This window comes from Nothoprocta perdicaria, unplaced genomic scaffold (genome assembly GCF_003342845.1).
Source record: "Nothoprocta perdicaria isolate Ctin4 unplaced genomic scaffold, notPer1 scaffold_55, whole genome shotgun sequence".
NCBI lineage: Eukaryota > Metazoa > Chordata > Aves > Tinamiformes > Tinamidae > Nothoprocta > Nothoprocta perdicaria.
This window is the reverse complement of record NW_020455810.1, coordinates 2052518-2077472: the sequence shown is the minus strand read 5'-3', so window position 1 is coordinate 2077472 and position 24955 is coordinate 2052518. Positions and strand designations below refer to the sequence as shown.

Sequence of the window (24955 nt, the reverse complement as noted above, 5' to 3'; positions counted from 1 at the left end):
AGTTCTAACAGTGTCACTTCAAATCAAGTTCGAATCTGTGTTTTTCATGTCTTCTTCTCTTAAGCATTTCAGTGGAGATACTCTGAGTTCTTTTGCCTGTTCCTAACATATTCATCGAGAGAGTCTTGTAATAGATGTATGTAATGTAATAGAAATGCAATAGATCATTTCTTAAAAAGGAAGACACAGACGTGATGAAATACACCACATAGATATAATATCACCTGCGTATAAATGCATACAACAATCACTTATGTGCAACTAGGTTTCTTCTGGTACTAAGGACATGAACATTAATTATTCTGAATATAAAAGTGGTCTTTATTAGACTGAAAAACAAAAAAGAGGGAGGAATCTATTATGCCCCTTTTGAACTGGTTTGAATTCTGCTAAATTTCAACATATTATATGAATTACTAAAAGAACTTTCTCATTTAAACAATCTGAACAGAATTCACATGATCTCCAATAGAATCCAATATTCTCACTAAACTTTCTGCTGTGATTTCTGAATGCTGCCACAATAGTTTCATGTGTTAACGCAAGTCACCCTTTCACCTCAAGATACCAAGATATCTTGCTGGATGCTGTAATGAAAGCGTTCTAGTTCTGCTTAACCTCTCACATCTTTGCAAAGGTATTTTTGGAAGACACATTTTATTGGCATAAAATTGCTGAAAGTGTCATTTTGCTACAACAAAACCATTCTTGTAACATTAGCAACTAATCAGTAAATCCACTGGCTCCTCTGTTAAAGTCAAAGTGAACTTTAATAGATTTACCACAAGGAAGGATGCAGAAGGCAAACCGTCAGCCAACTGGACCAAGTCTTGTCCTGATTACTTCAGTTTGGGGATGTTTCAAGACCCCTTATATAATGCTATTTATTTCACCTGACATTGCAATTGCTCTTTCAAGCATGACTTGTATAAATCAAGCGAGCATCTTCAGTTCCCCCTTCTGGAAGGCTTATCTTCAAAGGCAGATACCCCTTTCAAACTGACAGTTCTGGATCTAGACTGCTCCAAAGCTGGTCCTTGCACAGTTCAGAAGACACATCCCAGTCAGACCATGAGGTCCGACAATGGTGTAAAAGGCACATCTCTTCTGAAAAAGAGCAAACTTGCTCAACAAGCTCCTTGTAAATCTTCTGAAACAAATATTTGGGTGCTCATATACAACAACAACATCCAATGTAAAAAGTACATTTTAAGTTAGAAAAAAAGTGGCAGAAGACAACAGCTTGCATCTCCAAACAAAATGATTACAAGTTTATGTCTACAATCTACAAGAAAAGGACTTATCGAGAATCCAAGTGTAACAAAATTGAAATCAATGTCAAGTATTTGCAGACAAGTATAGAGCACTCGTGCCAGATTATTATTTATAACACAGAAGTCCAGAGCAAAAAACTTGATTTACTCCTCTGACAAGTAGCTCAATGTACTTTTAAAAAGCCTGAAGCAGTACTGCCTTTAATTCAGACTTTTAATTAGCCATGTATAATTGAAATATGCAGCTGTTAAAATATTGAGTATAAAAATAAGGACAAGAATAATCTTCTACTTGCATGTGCATTTCTCAGTTAGTTATATGTTCTATTTTTGAACTTCCTACATCATTGAAGAGCAGTGTCACTATTACAACTGAGGAAAAATACTGAGGCATCATTATTATGTGATCCATTTCGATTTGCAATTATAAATTATTGAAAATGACAGAAAACGTCAATTCAGGTCATTTATTCTCAAAACCATTAACTTTCTTAAAACTACATATTTGTAATATAACAAATACTTTCTGCATCATTTGTAGGTTCTTAAGTCATATCACTTACTACTTCTCAGAGACAACAAAAATTCGTAATTGGCATTTTATTTCTGAGGAAACTAGAAGTCAAAAGAAAAAACATTTTCTAGAACTGAGTTGGACAGAAGCTCTCAAAGGCCCACAGATTACACTGATTGAGGAAGTAATAAAATACAACACTATAACTTACCAAATCATGCCATTTTGCCAGCTCTCCCCTATGCATAGCATGTATCAGTCTCCAATAGGATTATTTTACTAATTGTGCACAAATATTTCCTTTGGCAAGAGATCTTTCATGATTTATTTTAATGCTTCCATCTTGAATGTGACAGGACACTATAAACACTGTCTATACACTTTTATAGACATATTAGTAATTAGTTTATACCTATAAACATCTTTTATTGTCGTATTACTAGTAGAAATAACCAATCATCTTTTGCACAAAATAACCTTCCAGATATACTAAGTAATCTGCAATGTTCTGGAAAGATTGAGTATAATTTGAATTTATTGCAATTATCTTCTACGTTTTGTTCTTGGGTTTCATGCCCACAACTTTGGAATTAGGTTCTGAGCCTTTAATTCTCAGATCAACTCAGAAGGAAGGACCCAAAGCCATGAAGAATTTTTTTTGTTTTTTTAAGCTGTTGCTGCATTTGTTTCCAGTAAAAGTATTTCCTAATGCGGCCATTAACAACAAAATTTGAATACAGGGCAAAAGTGGCAGAAATATAGGTCAGGGAGTAATGATACTAAGATAAGGTCTTCCAACATGAGAGGAAGACAGAACCCCACAGGCTAGCCAAGAAACTTCACCCTTACTGTCTCCATGCTGGCTACCAATAAACCCTGATTTCACCCAACATCTTCATTTATTAAGTGTTATCATGGAGGAGAAGAAAAAAAAAAAGGACAAAAAAAAATTACACCTTACAAAAAAATACATCCTTGATATTCTTCTAGAAAGTATTCAGAAAAATATCATCTCTTTCTCGCATGTATGACATCAACACGATGAAGTAGTCACCAGGTCATATTCAAAAAGACTCACTCTTAATAAACAACCAAAAAGTACCATTTAATATAAACACTAGGAAATAAGTAGTTAGGAAAAAAAAAAAAAAAACCTGTTATGTAACACCACCTAGAGTGGAACACCAGGATACAAGGAATTAACACCACATGGATGTGGCAGAACCACATGGCAAAGGGAGAGCTTTCAATTGATAATAAATCTATCTCTGTGTACCAAATATGTCACAAGTCACCCTAAATAGGGAATTATTCTTATATCCAAGAAATAAATATTGAGCAGTATACAATATGAAATACATTCACACTTGGAAAGGAAAATTAATTCACTGAAGTTGGATTTTATAAAAGCTTTCTGCAGTTTTCACTGCAGCCTTAGGAGGCAGTTCCCTAAGTAGTGGATTTTGAGAAGACAGACATGAAAACACTACTTTTTTTTCCACTTAAAATCTAAAATATTAAAATACAACATACAAACAACACTTGTTCTTCACAGCATAGTACAGAGGCTTATCATTAACGAAGTTTAACTAGCACTCTTCTGAAATCTACATTAAGCATAAAACATGGCAGTTAGATAAATAGTGATAGCTGCAAAAGAGGCACTATAACTCTTAAGTTAAAAAAAAAAAATCAGACCTTAAGATTGCTCAACCCTGTATTCTATATAGCTGCTCAAGCTTGTACCCTATTGATGCATACAAGAGCTTAAGCCTCATAATGCTAATTATTCTTTGTATTATTGACTAATCAAGTATCATGTATCATTTTAATTACTTGCCTAGCCAGATATCGTCAAATATTAAACTATTTATTAAGTCCATATGGATTGTAAAGTCAGGTTTAGAAACAGCTTGTGAAGCGATCATGATAGGAAAACATCAGATAGAAAAATCCATATGTTAAGGTGCAGAGTTGCTTGAATTAGTGTCAGAACATAACAGCACTTAGGACTACCTGACAGAAGTAGCAGAACTGTTTTAGAGAATCACAATAAGCATCTATTACAAAGATATACAGGTTAACATACCTATTTCTGGTCATCTTCAGTTTCTGAATCTTGTTTGGTGACATCACATACGTCTTCCTCAGAAAATTTGTTTTCAAATTAAAAAGACCTCCATCAGAAATCACTTTCTTCCAAGGTACTGGCAGCCTTCAGCCATATTGCCCCTTCTGGCTAGAAGGCAACGATTGCTTTAGCTCCTTTATCATCTTCTCCAGGTTTGTTTTCTTGATTATGATGCACACCTGTGAGTCCTTCCTGACCATGTTCGCAGTGTTTCAGCTGATTACACTTTACAGTAAGGGTCAATACAGATATTTTCAGATAATCAATTATTTTTAACCCTGTTCATGCTAGGCAGGGACAGATTGGGACAGATTTATCCATCTACCCTTTTTTCCCAGCTTTTGCTCTTTCCTAGAAATGAGATGAGATTTACTCTGCACTCCCAAAATTCACTACATAAATAAATCTTAACATTTTGGTAGGCCTAATTGTTAAATATTCTTTCTAGTTTTCTTCCTATACTAACAAATCTGTATTTACTGGGTCATTCCATTCTCTTTACCTAGCCTTCTCACACTGTTTTCAGTATGTTTCCACAGTATTCCATTGAGAAGCATCATCATCAATTAAAAATATATATGCACAGGCTTTTATATATACATACACACTTCTTTTAAGACTGCAAATTTTTCAGCCACTTCTGAATATTTTTAAAGCTCTTTTTCATTTATGTATTCACTTATATACAGCACAATTTCTGTAGATCAAATATTGATCTTTAACATGACCCACCATAGATGCTCTGTTAACATATGCCAAATAAGTTAATAAATTCTTGATATTATATAGCTTATGGCATAGCCCACAGGTTTTAATCATATATATAGCCCCATTTACATGAACAGAATTTTGAAAGTAAATGGAAAAAGGATTTATGTTGATCTGAATGCAAAGATTTCCCATACCTAGTGTACATGTGGGGCAGAAATGGTTTTAAGTACAAAACACCAGCCACATTTTACAGTAGAAACTTCCAAATACCTACAGCACTCCCTAAGAACCTTCTTCCCCAATGTTTAATGTGTGATCATGACTCCATCTTGTATACACCATCTTACTTTTAAAGGTAAGGCTCATTACTGCTTACAGCCACTTCTAAGTCTCATGAGGTCATACGCATAGCTGCAGTGAAGAAGAGTGATTAGAAATACTGCAAACTACATAAATGTGAATATAGCCAAATACTTCTGCATATCTCTACAGAGAGTAAAAAAAAATAAAGCAAATTCAAGCCTATAGGAAGGTACAACAGAAACAATTACTGACTCTCTAAAACCTGGTGCTTCTGATACAACATCCTCATCAGCAGCAGCTGCAGCTGATGGAAAGTGATCCTGCTTGATACATAGGACAGCTGACATCATTTACTCAAACCATCATGTGTAATTGTGTTCAACAACATTTCTTTAAAAAATAAATCCTGGTCTATTTTTTTCTTGAGAAGTGGTGACACATGAAGAAGTGAATTAGGGACTAACCATTTAATGAACTTGTGGCTGGAGCTTCTACCCTGTACTACTCTTATTATCAGGACCAGGTATTTCAGAATGGGTGAGTAAACCTGCATGGGCCCTTTTGGAAGCTGGTAACAGTGAAGGCACAATTCTGACCAAAGATAAAGTGACCAAAACAATGGCAAATCGGTAAGCTGCAGCCAGTTAGCCAGTGATGTCATGCAGAGCCTTGAAGAAACAGCATTTATCTTGATGCATATCTGGTATTAGCAACATCTGACTAAATGTATTTAAAAAATATCCAAAACACCACAACAATCATGTCAACAGTCATACGGTTATTGCCCTAGTACATAAAAATCTACTATCACTGAGCAGCAAGAGTAACAAGTAGCAATTTTGGTTCTCGGAACCAAAACAAAAGGAGCAGTCATTTCTAAGTGGGAAGAGCTTTTCAATCTGCTCAAATTTGACCTGCAGTACTGCACCTCTTCACTTGTCATTAGTACTTCAAGACCTAACAGTTTCCTTAAACAAAACCAGTTTTTTGGCACCCTCTAGAGGTTTTGCTCCTAAAAAAGAAACAATTTAAAAGGCATAATTCTAATTTTCATAAAATTTGATAGATTAAAATCTAAAATTCAAGTCAAAAATAAACACTTTTTTTAAAAAAGTTCATTTTAGATGGAAAAAAAACAGGTGAAATTCTGTTTTCATTGTATGTGGTCAGATTGCTTCTGTTCATTTAATTAGCCTTGGACTGCTGAATCTACAGGAATTAAAAAAAACACAACTAATACTCTATTACTAAAAGACAGGGGAGTCTAATTTCTACTGCTAAATATTGGGGTGTTAGAAACTTTAACACTATGCTTCATTTATGAATATCAAAAAATTCATGAATAAATAAAAAAACCCCAAAATTATAAACAACTTAAAAATTAATAATGGATGACCCATGCATATAACACTACAAAATAATACCTCCAACCCTATTGCCATCCTAACTTTTTATGACTAGAATTTAAATTTTATTCATGTTCCATAAATAGAATCACTACATCTGTCATCATTTCTCCATCTCCTTCCTCCCACCAAGCACTGGGCATGCAAAGTATGGAGGGAAAAGGATTTCCTGACACTGACTATTTCTCCAAGCCTTCTGATCTTTTTGAAGAAATTGATGTTAGGATGCGACTTCTTATATAAAGACAACGTATACATTCAGATTCTGACACATCATGCTCCTCAGGTTCAAGAAAAATATGCTTAAAAATTAGACATTTTTTTCTGCTACTGCCACCTCACAAGACCAAAAATAAAAGGTCTTTCAAAGACTTGCGTGAACTGATGCATCTTTTTCAAAATCAAGCAGAAAGCAAGAATTCTATTTAGATACTTCATTATGGAAGGAAAAGAAATGCAATCTGAATATTAAAAATCCTATTTTTTTGTCCACACACAGAAAAAAAACATATTTGAAGTATTTATTTTTAAGACAGCCTAAAAATGCAAGCCATCAATCCAGTGCTTTCCCACTCAGGCAGAAACTACTGATTTGCTTGTGCTTCAAAAAAGCTCTTGTTTTGTTAAGATGTCAAATCAAAAACACATTAATTAGTGTCTCCAAGACACTTCAGTAATAACAGAAAAATATGACCATTCTATATTTTGTTCTCTGTTCTAGTATCAGAGTAATCTGAGACACAGACGTCACATTATTCCAAGTAGATGACTATATCAGTAGCTGGTGAAAACAAATTAAGACCAACTGCTAACAAAATCATAGCATGTCTGATTCAGAGAAAACTGTAATGAGACTCCTGAAATCTCTTGATGATGGGTCCTCAGGGATCCAACTCTATTTGTTATGAATTTCGATTTTTGAGAGACTAATTCACTGCATGAAGAGAAGCTGAATGATCCAACATATACAGTCTTCTCAGTGCAGGCATATGATGTTAAGCACATTGCAAGGCCTTAAGGTCGTTTACATACTACTATGTGTAAGTTCTCATCGGTAGCCTCAGGACCTTCAGTCCTTGAGATCATTAATGCATCCATCCAAAGACCACATACAAACATTAGTTAGCATAGAAATTGGTTACCTGCTCTGTTAAAAGCAAGCAGGAAAGCAGCATGCCCATGCTAAAGTCTCTTTCTTGGTCCCAAAAAACTTTATTCCCCATGCCAAGACCTGCTACTCATTCCATAATAAGTAACAGTTAAACAGAAGTTAGAGCTCAACAACATGCGAATTTCTCTGAGGCAGTGCAGATGTCCAAGAAGACAAAGCACATTTGTGAGTTCTTTATCCAGAAACGCAGTCTTCCACCTAAGAAAAAGAAAGTCAGCATCTTTCCTTGACAAAGGGATGATCCTCATACAAATGCCCCATGAAACCTTGCTCAAAGCAGAATCAACAAGAGAGGCTTCTAAGGACAGTGTCCAAAAAGCTTTGGAGTATCTACAAAGATTTCAGTTCTCTCAAACTTGTCCTGGAGAACCCAGCACTGAATGCAGGACTCCAGGTGCTGAGTGCACAGGAAGCAGAAGAATCACTTCCCTCACCTGCTGACAGTGGTCTTACTAATACAATCCAGGATGCTGTTGACTTCCCTTATCACAAGGGCACATTGCTGGCTCACATTCAACTTGTCTCTCAGATCCTCCAGGCACTTGTCTGCAAAACTGCTCTCCAGGATGTCAGATCGCAGCCTATATTGGGGCATGGGATTTTTCCATCCCAGATGCATTGATTTGTTAAACTTCATTAGATTCAGGTTGTCCAGTTCACCAACCTTCTGAGGTCCCTCTGAATGGCAGCAGAACTCTGGTGTATAAACCACTCCTCCACATTTTTATTCAGAAAAATGCTGAGGATGCAACTCTGTCCCCTCATCTGATTCATTAACAAAGATAAAAGACGTTGGCGCTGGTATCGACCCTCAGAGTATACCTCTAGGGACCAGCATGCAGCTGAACTTCAACCTGCTGGTCCTAAATTTTTAAGTCTGGCAGTTCATCCAGTTTTCAGTCTACCTCATCATGCATCCTATACTTCATCAGTTTATCTATAAGGATATTATGAGAGACTCTGTCAAAAGCCTTACTAAAGTCAAGATAAACAGCATCCCTGCTCTCTGTTCATTTATCAAACCAGTCATCTTACCCTAAAAGGCTATCAGGTTGGTCAAGCATGATTTCTCCTTCATAAATCGATTTTGACTAATCCCAATCTCCTTCTTGTCTTTCATATGTTTGAAAATGGCTTCCAGCAGGATTTGCTGTATCATCTTTCCAGGTATGCTGGTGAGGTCGACTGGTCAGAGTAGTTTTCTGGGTCATTCTTCTTACACTCCTGAAAGTAGGGGTGATGTTTGCTTTCTTCCAATCCACAGAAACCTCTTGTGATCATCATAGCCTTTCAAAAATAATATCTCTTGAAACTAAGTAAAAATCTACTTTTGTACTAAGATGTACAGGCAACATGATGACAAATGGTGATAAAAACCCTGCAGTAAATTAGTAGAAACTCCTTGTCTACTCTCCCAAGGTCAAAAATATTATCTACATGATAGTTTTGAAACACAAGCCAGCTATTTATTAGCATTTGATCAGATACATTCTTGGTTCAGTAATACAGTCCACACTGACATAAAAGAAAATCATGACTGGAACCAACCTAAAATATCTTTGTAGTCACACAGTAATAACAAGATGGCATAAAACTGCATGTTATGAGGAGGGAATTTTCGTTAGCCTTTGCCAGAACAATCTATGCTGTAACTCAGCCAATAAAAAAAAAAAATTAAATGATTAAAAAGAAGAACAGATTCAAAGCTAGCTCATGGCAGTGGCTAAAAACACAAGCAACAAAACTTGGAATGAAGCTCATGAGGGTAGAGGTTGACTGATGACAGGAAACGGTACTCAAAATGTGGAGGCAGGGGAAGGAATCAAAGACTACGCATCCTCAGAGAGCACAAAGGAATTCATTTCACTCCTATGGATAAAGAAGGCAATCCAACTTTGGGACATAAAAACATACAGTTTCCTAGCAACTACAGTTTTTAAACTGGAATTTCTCCTCTGGTTACGTCTACAGGAAATATCATCGTTAGTACATTGTACTCGCCCCTTGAAAGTATAAGGGGCATGAAAAGCGCACAAGTCTTACTTTACTGTAACTTAGCCACACAAGGAACAAGGGATAGGAAAAAATCATTGAAGTGCGTGCTTCAAGCAACTCCTAGAAGAGAATTATATAAAAAACATGAAGGGCAATCCCTTAAGGTATATGCATTTAGGATGCATATTTGGGTTAGAAGGAGATGTTCTAAAATTCAGTGGACACTTGTGAAGTATTTATAGATCATACTTTCAAGACTGACTGCAAGTACAATAAATGGATTGAAGTTGTGAAAATTAGATTTTTCTTTTATGAAAAAATAAAGCAAGACTTTATTTTAACTGCGACAGCATCAGCTACAAGAACTGCAATTCATTTTTCACAGCATTACCATTTAACAAGTTATTTCTTAAAGTCAGTGCTGTACTTCTAGTAGATTTCTGGTTGTATATTATGAACACTACTCGTAAATTATTTCAGAAAAATAAAGAGAGTCTGCAATATGGCCCAAACAGTCATTATACATCCTTGCCATGGCAAAAGCCATTACCTGTATTCGAAGTATTTTACTTTGCTTTCAACACATGAAATGATACTGGCAACTGTTACCTCATACAGTGAAGCATATTTTATTGTTTTCTGATAACACTCTGACATTCTTATTCAGCAAAATATTTTTTCTTTTTTTTTTTTCTTGAAGAAGCTGTTATTCTGAGTATCTGTGCTAGAAATATTTTTCCTCTTCCACTCCTATGTTCATTCTGGCTTATTTAAGTTGTTGTTAGGAAAGGGAAAAAGTTCTCCTATTTCTCAGATCTTCACTCAAGCTGATAATGACTTGTAATCAACTGCTGTGGGCAATATTCCCTTTTGAATGTGAGGATAGCATTACTTCCTGATCCACTGAGCCAGACGAAGGAAAGCCTAGATTCTTGAACCATCCATTTCCTCCAGTCCATTTTATTTTTCCTGAAAAATGAATGTCAAGAAAAACAGTCCCTAAAAAACTATTTCTGATATATCATGTTAAAAGCTCCAGGGTATTTCTAAGAAATTATTTTTAATAAATTAGAATAGCATTTACTGTTCTGTGGAAGCAATGGAAAATTGATGAGAAATTGTCAAGACATTCAACAGGCTGCTATTGCCAAGTTAAGGATTAGAGTGACAAGAGTAATTTTTTCGCCATCAGCTTGATTTCTGTTTGAAAGTATCACTTCTAATGGAGTAGAAATTTAAGGTGCCTGTTGCTCACCCTCCTGGTGTAACTGAGGTTTCTTAAACATGAGCAGAAGCTGTCCATGCCTGGGCTTCTCAAGGGTCTCTCATAACACATGAAGGAAATTCAGAGCAACAGATTCTTGCTCATGAGTTCAGTTCAACATTCCTTCTCTCCCGTGTTAATATAACATGAAATAAGGGACACACATTGGTGTATTTCCTGAGACTCTGTACACCTTCACTAGTCTTGCAGAAGCAAGCTCTCTTGTTTTTAAAACTTCTTATGAAAAAAAAGTACCAATATTATCTATTTTCTCCCCTTTCTTTTCTACCTCCAAATGACTCGCTTTTTATTTATGAGCAAATACTCATTTATGTAAAGACATACAAGCAGAGCAGTGGTATTTGATGTTTGGGCAAAGAGCCTTTGAATCACATACAACATGCTATTACCTACTCTGGGAAAGTGTCATAGAGAGACAAGCAAAAGTAAGCTTTTGCTCTCCAGGCTCTGATAGCCATGTAACAGGAGTCAAGTATTTGCTTGAGCAGCAGGGGAAGTGCCGCATGGTCTCGGATACAGGGTGCAGAGAGATCCAAGATCCAGTTTTCAGGGTCACACCTGACTCAACTTCAACCCCTCTAGACTCGCATCCCCTTAATCATTCTTATTAGGTAGGTTTTTGAACTTGAACTCCTCAGCATAAGGGACCATCTGTGAGCATGTTTTGGACAGCGCCAGTTCAACAGGGGTGTGATCTAAATTGAGTTGTCAAAACACTGATGCAGTACAAAATAAAAAGCCCCCACTGTGTTTGATTGCTTCCGCAATTGATAAATTAGCATTACAGTCTGTTCCTCCATCTGCATTTCTGCATATGCTCTTTCATACACGGCGCAGTTAATGGATCTGCAGCACATGATTTTCTAAACATACACCAGGAGAGCTGAGGTTAGATGCCACTCTGTAGCTGAAGATCCTGCTGAAGTACACTTAGGGTGGTCCTGCTTTTGTTTGTTATTCCTTGCAAAAGGGCAGGCATTAACGGGGATGGCGAGCTCACCAAGGGTACACCCAGTGTGCCACGGGGTGAAAAGCGGCAAGATTTACACCAGCTTCAAGCTCTTCTTGTAACTTATGTTTATCTCAGATCCAGCTTCATAAGAGTATTAGTCTAGTGAAAGCCAGTTGCAATAAAAAGTAAGAACATTTCCACTCAGAAGGGTAAATAAACAAACAAAAATCAGCTCCATATAGGTACCATAATGGGAAAGTTTGAAACAAGTCCTGTCAGCAGGATGGCTAAAGGAGTTCCCTGGTGCTTCCACCACAAGCCAGGTTACATCTGAAAGTAGCAGCTCAAGTCTCTTTATGACACCTTTTTGCATCATAAAACAATTTTAGCTATAAACCTTACTTCTGGAAAGCTACATAAGAAACCATAGAAGGATACAAATATGTAATACACACACACACAGTCAGTAGCAAGTGACAGCACTTGTATTCAGACAGAAAACAGGAGTCTAGATGCTTACAAGAGTACAGAAAGAAAAAAGAAATTGAACAACAGTATTCACAAGGTAACAGATATCTCTGTGACTTTCCATTTAAAACATGAATGAGTGTTCCAAAATGCCAGAAGAAGTTTTCATGAAGGAGAAAATCTACCACAAAAAAAAATCAAAGAAAAAAAACAAAAGAGGAGAAGCAGTACTATTGCTTTAAATATTTGCTCTGTTTTGAGAAATATTTGAAGTGGTCAGCCCTTAACCTACAAGCCCCTTTTTATTCTTCTTTATGTGTATTTAAGAAAGAGATGAAAACTAAAACATCAGAAACATTATAGTGTTCTATAAATTCATTCAACAGCACAAGTCATCTTTTTGAAAGAGCTCTAAAATGATTCATGGGCAAAGAAAAAGCTTTGTGCTGTCCCTGCTTTCTCCATCTTATCCTGCAAAAAAAGTCTTTCAAAAAAAAGACTTGCTGTCTCAAAAACGTACTATGAAATAAGTCACAAGTTTCTTACTCTTGTCTATAAACTAATAGAAGTTGCACATACCTAGGAAAGGAACATAAAACTAAAACTATCTCAACTATCCTCAAATTTCATTTTAGTAGCAGAGTATTTGTTATAGTTTTACCTCTTTCAGCTGATCCAAAAGCAAAAACATGTCTCAACTTACACTATTCCAGTAGGCAAGATTCCTGATGAATTACAGAGGCAACTTGAAACGCTGTTTGCTGTCATTTACTGCTGAGACGATTTCAGAGCAGCCACTAAAAACCTCATGCTACAGTTAAACATACACAATTTTACCATTACATTTCCTCTATTGTATGTAGCACCTACAGCATTTCTCTCCCATAAATATACACTCTCAAATACAATTTCACACTTTTGCCTCTCTTGTAACCATCTACCTAATTTACTTGCACCATTACTGTTATCAAAAACTCTGGTCTTGTTCAGCTTTCACTGTAGCAAAAATAATATTTAGGCTTAAGAAAATGTAACAAGCTTCACTACATAAAATCCCAAAGTAATATTAATTAATTTTCAGATAAAATTTAATTTTACCTGAAGGTCTGATCCCTCTCAGATATCTGAAACCTACTGAATCTTATTAGAAAAAGAAAAATTTTTAATAACAGCTCTCAATTCAGTCACAATAACATAAAGATATAAACTATACAGACTATTACTGGCCTATGTTACAGCTTGCTGGCGTACTTTCTAGTAATACGAAAATAAATTTGCTCCATTCGTATTCTTTCCTATTCCTTATACTTTTAATAAAATACTCAAGTATCTCATATTCATGTGCACAACAAACATATAGAAGGCTGAATATTACTAGATGCATTCTCAGCATTCAACATTTGCCATGTTATCTTCAGATGAGGAAAAGTTGAACCTGAAGTCCAATGCCTCATTCCAGATCTAAAGGCTAAATCAAATCACTATAATGTCAAAAACAATGATCATCCTATTTTCAATGTAAATACCAATGCAATGTAAATACAACTTCTTTACAGAGTGACAGCATCGTAGCTTGTACATGTTCATCAGCCCATTGTTTTGCTTGGTAGGTTGGTAAGTATAGAAGAAAGGTGGGCCCCAAAAAAACATGTATTATTATTGACTTAAATGTGCATAGAGGAGAAAACATATCATCTCTATAGACGAGTTCAATACAAATTCAGGAGACTAAAATATTGATTCATCTAGATTCTAACAGACCAAAGCCAAATCAACAAGCTGCATAGTTGGGGAAAGATAGATAATTAACCTCAAGGACAGTCACTCTTTCTTCCCTCCTTTCTTTCTCCCTCCCCGTCTCCCCCTCTTTTTTTGCGCGCGTTTTATTTGTCCATTTGTCCATTTCTTCCTCACCAGTGCTGCTTCTTTATATCAGCCACTTTAGTGTTCACTTTTGGTAAGTAAAAAGGTTTGCATAGTGATGCCAATTATACACATCAAGAAAAACCTACAAAATAATGGATTCTTGGCTGCCTTTCAAATATTAAACAGTTTTTGGTTCAGCTTTGGACCTAATAAGATCAAATGTAAATAAACACATCTCAAGCTATTTGAAAAAGTATAGATTTAAATGTTATGATGAGCACATTTAGCTCTCACCATGTGCAATCTTTGCTTCTTTAATAAAGTCCTGATATTTTACTGAAAGCATGCTAAGTACATGAAGAGTAATTGAATTAAAAAACAGAAAAGGGGAGGAGATAATTGCTTCATTCAAAAGAATATCACATCATAAATCATAAAATGAAAGATTTATACACTGCCTAGCCAGTAGTATCATTTATTGGCAAGCATGCTACAGTAAACACACCTTACCCTTCAAGACCATTATTGTTCCAGAGGCAGGGAAGGATGCTTTTTTTCCCCTTTGTAGAATTTACCTGAAAAAAATACCACTCTGACATTCCTTTTCTCCTTCCCACAACACACTCAGGCCAAGCCCAAACTCCTCTTCAGCAGATATGGGAAAAAAAAAGAGTTTTGGAGAAATATCCAGCTTATCAAATCAGGAGGTGGAAGCCTGTTTATGCTTTGCATAGGAGCACCAGTCAGACCGAGTTCAGTGCTCATATATATAGAATAGGAGCATGTTTCTGTCTTAAACACATGAAAACTGCTTTCCTTATTGAAACAGCACAAGGTTTCCTGTTGGAACTGCCATAGTTTTGTAAATAAAGCATTTGAAAGTTTGTTTCTAAAAGTTTTCCCTGGAAAACAGCAGAATAGCTCAACTGCCTCTGCTGAAAAATTGAGATTGTGCCTTCCTACTTCACTGATGTTATAGCAATGGCAAAGGCAACCCCAGCTCTTTTTCCTTTGCCCACCACCACTTTAGTTTGCTATTAAAAGTATCTCTGATCTCTTTATCTCCTTGAGATACTAGTTACACAGTAAAAGACACAGAAGCAATTTGTATTGCAGAGTGTCTTGGGCTACCTGATAAACATCATGGCCTGTTTAGTCAACAGATCACCACTAGTCTGTTACCAGGGAACTGGCATACCGTCACCTTCACTGATCAAAAGTCAGGAACTTCTGGAAGGCAAACCATTTGCAAAATCAGCAGAGCCAAGCCAAGGAGGTCCATAGACGGAGCTGCACTGCTCCTCATGGGTTGACATTGCTATAGGCCTTGCTCAAGGTCCTTCTTCCTAGACACTTACAAGCAACAGCCTTCCCGGAGATATAAAACTGAGTATAAGGCTGCTGCCTCAATTCTATATGGTAAATAGCATCTCTAAATGCAAAAGCATTGGTAGTTATATCAGTTCCTATATACAAACAGGAGAAGACAGTGGTAAAATCCACTGGGCTGCATTTGCCGCACATGCTCTCCAGTGACACCAGCAGATTCAGGAGCTCACAGGGGCCACGTCTCAAAAACCCATGCTGTTTGAGAGTGGGGCAAGTTTACATAGCACTAAGTTAGCAGTAAGCTAGGTACACAAGAGTCCTCAAATACTAGTGTTGCAGTTATTAGAAAACCTTACTGTGGAAATCAAAACTAAGTTTTAAGCTTTAGCCATTCTCAAGCCAAAGCCAAGGCACAAAACATGATTAAAGATTAGAATATTACTTTTACCACAAAAAGAGAGGTGCTTGCATCTGTTGTTAATAACTGTGTTAACTGATGAAAACTCAACTTCAGAAAGACAAAGAGGAAATACAAGAGATACAAATGCTGTTTTACACCATAAATTTGCATTTCATCCACTTAAAGCAATTGCCATACAAGCTTGGCTACATAAGAAAAGCAAAATATAAGAAAATGCTTACTTCCTTTTAAAATAGGGAGAAATATCAATTCACATTATATTATGTTCATTATAAAAGTTATCATTGAGAAGTAAGAGTGAACAGTATCCCCATAGAAACATAGTGAAAGGTTAAAAAAAATCCTTGATTTGACCAGCAACGCATGTTTTGGAAGTTGTTTTTATTGCACAGGACACAATCCTATGTGTTAAGCATCTATTTATCAAAGTACACTAAGCAACTGCATAACAGAATAGCCCCTTAAGCTTCTGGAAAATACTCTAATAGTTTCTTTCATTTGTATATAAAGGATTTCTTTGCATCATAAAGCTATTTCCATTTTTAAATAGTTTTTAAAATATATGCTTCTAAATTTATTCTTTGATTAGGCATATCTATTTCTGATTAAGCTGAATTTGCCCATCTTTCTTTGAAGGGATTGAATTTAGGGTCCACCAAGGCCCGTGAGGCTCTGTGCAATACTGTACTTGCTCTTGGGAAAGAGAAAAGAAGTCAAAATCCAAGTGTGGAAAACAAATGTGATAAGATGCCATACTTGTCAGAAAGACCCTCAACCAAAAATACTTATTTCTAAAAGTATCAAACCTTTAAGAGATCATCATATTTACACAGGAAGGACAAAGGGGGTTGTATATCTAATATCCACTCAATTATTGGATACTATGTGTCTTTAGCAAAATAAAATCCTGGGTAGATCCTGGTGAGGTCTAGGCTGGATTACAAATGCTGTTTTTAACTAAGCAAACCAAAGTTGACCTTCAAAGTCAAAAGGCACTCCCAATTCAACCTTCAAAAATATTTGCAGTAAAAACAAGAATTACATGATTCATCAGTTATTGCCAACATCCTTTATAAAAGCTCAAACTTTTGTAAAATATCCAAAGTTTGTTCATTCTGCTCAGTGCATTTGTAAGCCTATTTGATCAGTAAAGGTTGGGCACTGAATTAAAGGTCAGGTTACTGCCACGTTGTATAGAAGATGTAGGTACAACAAAAATATTGGTGTGGTTCTCTCATGCTGACACACAAAGGTGAACTTTGAGGATCAGAGTCTCTATGTGTTATTCCTCTGCTGGGTGGGGATTTTTTATTATTTTCCTTTTAAGTCAACTATACAAGTCAGATTTTCTGCAGATATCTGGAGATAATTCCATTTTCTCTAAAAAAAAGCTATATAACAGCTTCCTTGCAACTATGACAATGCTGTAGAACAGCAAATTTTCAAAAAGGTAAAAAAAAATTCATTCCTCTAGATATTTATGTTAATGTTGTATTTATGTTGTTTACATTTAGATATTAAATGTTACTCTAGTTATTTAATAAGGTGCTTTGTATTAATATCTTAAAAGACAATCTTAAATATCTTAAATATCTTAAAATACAATGCTGCAAAACAGTGTACACGAGAAGGGAACAACATCAAAATAGTAAGGAAGTCAATTGGTTATCAGGCTACAACAGGAGCGTCCTAACTACGATGATCCGTGCACCTACTCAAATACTCTTCCCCATTCAACCTTTGCTTGGAATAAAGTAAGCTCAACCTAGAAAAGAGGCTGTGACTAGATGTGAACTACCACTTACTTCATAAGCATGAAACTAGTAGACAACAACTTCGGACAAATCAAGAGAACACAGATGCAGAAAAGCAATGGTATCTGTAAAAGACTTGAGTCCTACCTCACAAGGAGGTCTGTATATTGATGCTTAGGAAAGACAACTTAATCCCCATGGCTTTTCTGTGTGGTATTTTCAGGGAAAAGAAAGAGCCCCTTGTGACCAGGCAAGTGAAGGAGCTCTCACAAAACGGGCTGAGAGGGCATCTGCTTGTGCTTGGTAAACACCATCAGAGCAACAAACATGGGCAGGAGGACACAGCTGTATACAAACCAGAGGTCAGTGTTGGCCCAAAGACAAATGGGAATAAACTAACTGTAAATATGTTTAGGCTAGAAATTCTATCAAGCTCCACGGCTGATTGTTTTTGTTGTTGTTGTTTTAAAATAAGACTACTTTTGAAATTCTAGGAGAAGCAAGAAATTTAAAATGTTGCAATTTTTCTGTAGTACACTAGGTCACAAATAAGACATGGAAGAGTCAAAAAAATTATCTGAAAAAAAGTCCCAGTAGTATACACACAACCTCATTTTTACTTAATTGAGGAAACAGTCATATCAGAGTTTTAATTCATGGTCCAACATCAGAGTTGAGCATCTGCCACATCCCCTTCACATTCTTCCCCCTTCCTGCAAAGTAGTATGTCATAAAAAAGCTTGTTACCTATATTTCTTAAAATATACCTTTTATTAGAGCATCAGTTGATAAGAAAAGAGTCAGGAAACTTAACAAAATCATTACCCATACATCCTGATCCATCAAAAATACTCATAGAATGACCTAAATTTAGTTCTGTAGGAATTTGCTAGATTACCTCTTTTTGCCCTTTGCACTCCCACTACTTTGGAGCCCAGATCCCACCTCCAGCGAGGCATCAGCTTGCCGATCACAGCCCCTCACTTCCCGAGGTACCAAGCCGTACAGAAATGAGATGATGCCATTAGGCATGTTCAGAAGCTGGCCTGGAGTATATTTACTGTTGTAATAAATAAACGCAAGACAGAGATGATTTTGAAAGTACCTTCAGGCATCTGCTTATTTAAACATCCCAGTTTCCCTGAAAATTCTGGCACAGAAGATAACAACACAGCTTGCCCATCCAGCTTTTCCCTTTCCTGTATTTCTTTAACCCAAGTCATCTACTTTGCCGAAAACGTTTAAGCCTTTGCTTCCGTAGATAGCTGCGCTCTGACCTCGCCTTCTGCTATCGCAGGCTGTTTCTTAGTCACCTCCACACTCGACGTCACGACATCCTTCATGTCAAAAATGAGTGCTAGGAAGCAGAAGCTTCCCACACACCAAGCAGGTAAGGCAAGGGGCAAATGGAAAGACTTTTTTTTTTTTTTTTTTTTAAATTTAACATTCTCATCTGCCCGGGACAACAATCTACTTATGGCTGTAAAACAGCCGACAACACATGCATCTCCGAATGAAACTGAAGAATCAAAAATATAATATCTACCTTGAATTTCAGTGTCTAGAACCTCTAGCTATCTCTGCAAGTTTTGGCAGTAGTTCTTCCTGCTAGCTTTAATGGAGGCATTATGCCTTTACAGAGAGCAGATTTTAAATTTTAGTGATCCCAGTAGGGACCAAAGATAAAGAAATTTTCTACCGCTATATTAAAAGGTTTTGTTGATTATTTCTGTAAAAACTCTAATATTTTAAAAGAAAGTAACCTGATATAAATGAGTATGTTAAAAATCTCATCCAAATAGTTTTAAACCAAAGAATTTCATTAGATTTCTTATTTATGCCACATACTAAGCAGATAAACTTAAGTTTCACCGTCAGTTTTGAAAAGAAATCTTCTTAATCATGATGCAATTGCTGACCTGGGAAGATTTACAAACTTAGCAGGAGAGAGAAAAAAAAAATATATATATATATACACACACACACACACACACACACACATCTCCTAGAGAACTTGATAATGAGCGCCCTTTAAACTCTCATTATTTTCTGGTCTTTGAAAACTTTTATTTGATGTAGACTCTACCCATTCATGGCTTCTTAAAATGAAATTAAGCCAACTGAAAGTAAGTAAAAAGATAACAGTTTACTATACTATAATAGATAATACAATAAATTATAATCAAATGTATTATCAAGTATGGTTGGTTTTGACATGGATTTTTAAAAGTTACCACCTCTGCAGTATGAAGTTTTGAGCAGTATGAAGTTTTAAAGCTTTATTATATGCCTGTTTTTCCAGAAACTTCAAATCAATAAGTAATGATCAAAAAGACATGATAATACATGTTGCTTCATGCTATATGAATTTGATAAACAAAGGGCTAAGAGTCAGTAGGACATAGTAGAATTCAGCAAGCTAAGAACAATTAAAATATATTAAATATTTGCTGTCATAGATGAAGAAACATTTCTTTCTTAGTTTTACTTTAAGCTAGCAACTAAACCAAAACAAAATATTGGCACAGCTATCAGTTTACACTTAAGTAGATACCATATTTACTTTTCAATTTTATTAAACTTGAATTTTGTCTAGTATGCTGCCAGGGAATTGGGTCAGGCAGTCTGCTTCTAGCACCCACTGATGACATCAAGTTAGCATATCTCAAGGGAACAGAAGAAATTGTTTCAGTGTGTCATTCTGCAGTCAAAATTCCTTCTAGATTCGTCTAACTGCAGAAGAACCACTAACAAAAAGCTCTTGTAAGTCTGCAGTATGCAAGCAGAGGATTGGATACCTCTCCTACATGGAAACCGCATACTCACATAAAAGATATCAAACTCAAAGTTTTCCCACCATGTCTGCTAACAAAAAAAAAAGTCAGAAAAAAAATGTTTTTCCCCAGGTATAATGACTTTTCTCAGAAAAACTATCTTTTTAAGAAAATGTGTTTTAGACTTGAGAGTGATTTTTATTTAAAAGTATTGGCTGTAAGTTCATAGTTTATGATTTACCTATATTCTATTACCAATCACACCATTAAATTTAATATTGTACAGTTAAACAATCATCCTAAACTTATCCTGTAATAAGATATTACTGAGATGTTCAAAGAGGAAAAACAATCCATTTAATCTTTTTTGTCAAATGTACATAACTTTTAAGTCACAAATAGGTTTATATTTCAAGTGTAATCAGTAAGAATCAAAAAAAAACCAAAAAAAAAAAAGTTATGTGAGTACAAATTACTGCAATAATGTATTTTCCTCATTTTACTGATAGCCCTGAATGCAGTTGCTTCTAGGAATTGTTGAAAAATACATCTGAAATCCTAACAAAGATGTACTGAAATTTCCACAACTGGGAAAAATCATATCATACTGAACCATGAAATAGAAAATGTATCTGAAATTTAGTGCAAAATTTAACACTCATGAGTTCTGCTGATTCTCTTATCTGCTTCATTTACATACCGATCTACAGCCCTACTTAAAAATGTATTTCTTAAAATCCTTAAAATAAGCTTTTCCATCCCTTCCTTCACAGTACAAGTTGATTTTACACATATGTCTTGAGAAACAAATACTGAATCACAGCCATTAAATTGATGCCATCCATCAGCAAAGGTAAATTATGCAAATTAAAAAAGTGTTTGCATAATTTGTAAGTTGATACTATTTCTGTTCAGGGCAGCTGTCTATCAGAGTTCATTATGTGAGTATGAAACTATTTTAGGAACATTATTAAAAAAAATACAGCAAATTAACAAGCTTGTGTTACCGATAAACTATTTAGTACTTTTAACGTCAGTTAAGGTATCTGAGAAACAAAACTCACACACAGGAGCTGTTCTCTCCTAAAAGCTTTCTTGTAACACACAAGAAGTCACACAACTCACGTTCAGAAATGAAGACTCTCCTTTGCTCCCTGGCAGCAGCTTTGAGGGGTATTTCCTTGGAGTGGTCACACAGCACAGCCCACTCCTGTTTTTTTTCCCCCAAAGCTTCACTTATATAACAGCCTGCAAAAACCATCTCTCACCAACGTGATCAAGATGCAATCCCCTGTTTCTGTGCTACAACATTCAACACGATCATGTTCACAGAGGGCCGAGCCATTAATCAACTCCTGCCTAACAAGGATGATCTAATGCAAGTTTGCTGCAAGCCTGCATTACGTAGACCCATACTCAGTCAAGGCTCATGAAAGGTAGAGTCCTTTGCCTTTAGTCTTTAAGGCAGAAAAGGGCTAGAGTCACCAATCTTCACTCAGAATTAATCTTGCATGGATATATGACAATTATCAATCAGTCGGTGCACAAGCTTTGCTTATTTAGCAAGGTTTTCTTAGGTTGCTTAGATTTAGGGTGAGAGTGTCCCCCTCCTCGCCCCCAGCAAACTGTAAAGGGTAAACAGGTTCATGAGCGCCCTGAAGGCACTTGAGTCTCAAGGGAGGAGAAGGCTCAGCTGCTTTCTGGGGACACCGGCACCTGACACACTCGTGTCATCTCATTTATACATTGGCCCCTTAACTGAGCCACCTCCAAAATACCCATCAATCCCATTGAGAAAAATATCAATCCGGGATTTTCTTTCAGTAAAAGGGCAAAAAGAAAATAAATAGATAAACTGAAAACTAATGTGAAAGCCTTCTTTTACCTTCACAGCCCGGGTAAGATTAGGTAACTTCATCAGTTCCTTTTCAATTTCCTTCTCAAACAGTGAAGGACACAGATACTTTTCCTTCTCTCGATTCTGCAAAAGCTTACAGCAGACTTACGTAAACGCCTTACAATTTGGGGTAGCCTTTCCCTTTCCTGAGCTCTTCACATACCCCATAGACTACAAACTACAGACTGATGCAGTTTTTCACTGCCAATATAGGCTACCCTTACAGGTCACAGATAAGGCTAATATCTAAAGTTTATACTTGATCTTGCTAATACCAATAGGGAGGAAAAAATAAAAATAAAGACACACGTTTCAGGGGCATGAAATATCAGCTGCTGCAGCCCATAAAGTTAACAGCTTGGTGCTTAATAAAGGCCTATTCATTTCTAATAATTTGCCACAAGTTTCGGCTATTTTTTTTTCCATAACGACATTAACGGTGAGATTAATGGTGCCACCCTGAATCAGAACAAAGCCCGAACACTACAAGAAACTACGTGAAAGAAAATGCCTTGGCACAACAGGGTGCCTTCCAGTCTCTCGAGTGTGCATCATGCCCCCCTCCCACCAGGGGGTATTTAACGTGTTTTTTTTTTTTTTACCCCCTTCGAATGATTTCTCTCTCTTTTTTTTTTAAAAAAGCCATGGCGATTTTTATTGCCACGCTGCTCCAGGGGGAGCGCAGGCCGGCCGGGCGCGGGTGCTGCCCGCCCTGCCCCTCCTGCGCGGCGCCTCCATTGAGCCGCGGCTCCGCTCGGGCCGATCGATGCAAGCACATTACGCGCCAGCACCAGAGCCAGGTGAGCGCAGAGGGAAGAGGAGCCTCTTGCCTTTCAGCCATTAAATATAGATCAGCGACACAGCGCAGCGCAGCCTCCCCGTCCCCACCCCCTCCCGCGCGCTCCTCCGGCGCAGCCTTTCGCAGACGGTGGCTTCAAAGGAAGGTTCCCCCCCGCCTCGCACACGCACACACACGGGCACACACACACACACACCCTTGCGCGCACACACCGCCTTGCACACGCACACGGCGCCAGCGCCGTGCGGAGCCGCCCCAAGGCCCCGGCGATGGCCCCGGTGACGGCTGCGCGGCTGCGGGCAACGGGTCCCCCCTTCTCCCCGCTCCGCGGCCCATGACTTCACTGCCGTGACGAGCACGGTAGTGCAGGGCGCCAAGAGCGGCGCCGCCGCCGCTGCCCTACATAAGCAGGCGCACAAGGCGGCAGCGGGGCCGCGGCGGCAGCAGCAGCAGGAGGAGGAGGAGGAGGATGAGGAGGAGAAGGCGGAGGGGAGGGGGGAAGAAACCCGGCACCATGACGGCCGCCGCCGTACTCACCGATCGGCGTCGATCCAGCCTCCTTCCTGCCGGGCATGTGCCAAGCGCCAGCAGTAAATCCCGAGCCCGGCCGGCAAGGCGCGGGCGGCGGCCCGGGGCTTCAGCGCAAGGTCCTGACCTTGCCCAGCCGCAGCAGCATCCTCGGCTCCCGCCGCGCGCCCGCCCGCTCGCCCTCCCGCGCGCTACCGGCCCCGCTCCGGGGGGCGCCGCTCCGCGCCCCGCTCGGCGGGCGGCGGCGGCAGCAGCCGGCGCTCGGGGCGGGCTCCGGGATGCGGCCGGAGCAGCAAGAGGAGCCGCCGCCGCCGCAGCATCTGCCGCCGCCGCCCCCCGCCCGCCCCCCCCGCCCCCCGCGGCCGTCCCCCCCGCCGCGAGCGCGGCCCCGCGCGCGCCCCCGCCCCGCGACGCGCGGGCGGCGGGGGGGCCGGGAAGGGGGTCGCCCCCTCTCACCTCCCGCGCCCGCGGGGCACGGGATGCCGGGCGAGAAGCGGCAGGAGACGGGGGCCGCGCTCTTCTGGGGGACCTCCCCGAGCCACTGGGATGCAAAAGGGGTAGCCGCGCTCACCCCCCCGTACCCCACTATCTGTATATCCGCTTAACTCCGCGCCAGGAAACTTGGGCGGAGCGGCAGCCGCAGCGCTCACCTGAAAGTTGCTATCGCAGCCGTGCCCCGAGCCTGTCTCGCGCACTTGTGGTACCCGAGGAGAAGAGCGATGCCTGGCGCTCCGCGCAGCGAGCCGCGCTCCTGCGCGCACCCTGCGCCCCGCGGGGAGAGGCGGCTGCCCCCGGCCGCGGGGTCCATCCGCTGCTGCCCGCCGCGCTCATTCCGCAGCCGCGGCCACGGAGCGCAGCGGGCCCCGCACGGGCGGGCGCGAGAGCGGAGGCCGGCGCTGCGACGGAGCCGCCGCTGCCGCCCGCTCCAGCGTGACTCGCTGCTGCCACCTCCCGCCCGGCGCCGCCCGCCGGCCCGGGACCGGGCCCGGGCCCGGGGCGAGCGGCTCCGCTCCGGGGCGAGCGGCACCGGGACGCTCAGCCCGCGGCCGCCGCCGCTCCGCCCTGCTGCGACAAGCAGCACATATATATACACACATATATGTGTGTGTGTGTGTGTTTATATTTTGTACACATTCCTTTTTTTTTCTCTCTTTTTTTTTTTTTTTTTTGTCTTTCTGTGTTTGTTTTATCCATATCTAACCTGCCTGTCCCTTGGCTTTCCTACCTGGAGAAGGAATAAATGCAGTTTTATGCATGCCCCACCTTGAGGCTGTCTCTGCTCTCCAGTATCACCAGCCTCAGACTAAGTGACGCAGCCTAGGAATAGAAGCAAAAATGAATATTCACGTTACCCTACTTAAGCAGCTCAAGAAACCG

The 24955-nt window shown here is 39.0% G+C and overlaps 1 protein-coding gene across 1 annotated transcript in view; it reads right to left on the bottom strand.

Annotated features, from left to right (window-relative positions):
- The window catches only part of CTNND2 (catenin delta 2), a 534119-nt gene extending 530152 nt beyond the window's left edge, over positions 1-3967 (bottom strand). Inside the window, exon 1 of the mRNA XM_026048525.1 lies at positions 3878-3967. The gene's annotated coding sequence lies outside the window, so the exon portion shown is untranslated. The remainder of the gene's footprint in view (positions 1-3877) is intronic.
- Positions 3968-24955: the final 20988 nt, after the last annotated feature.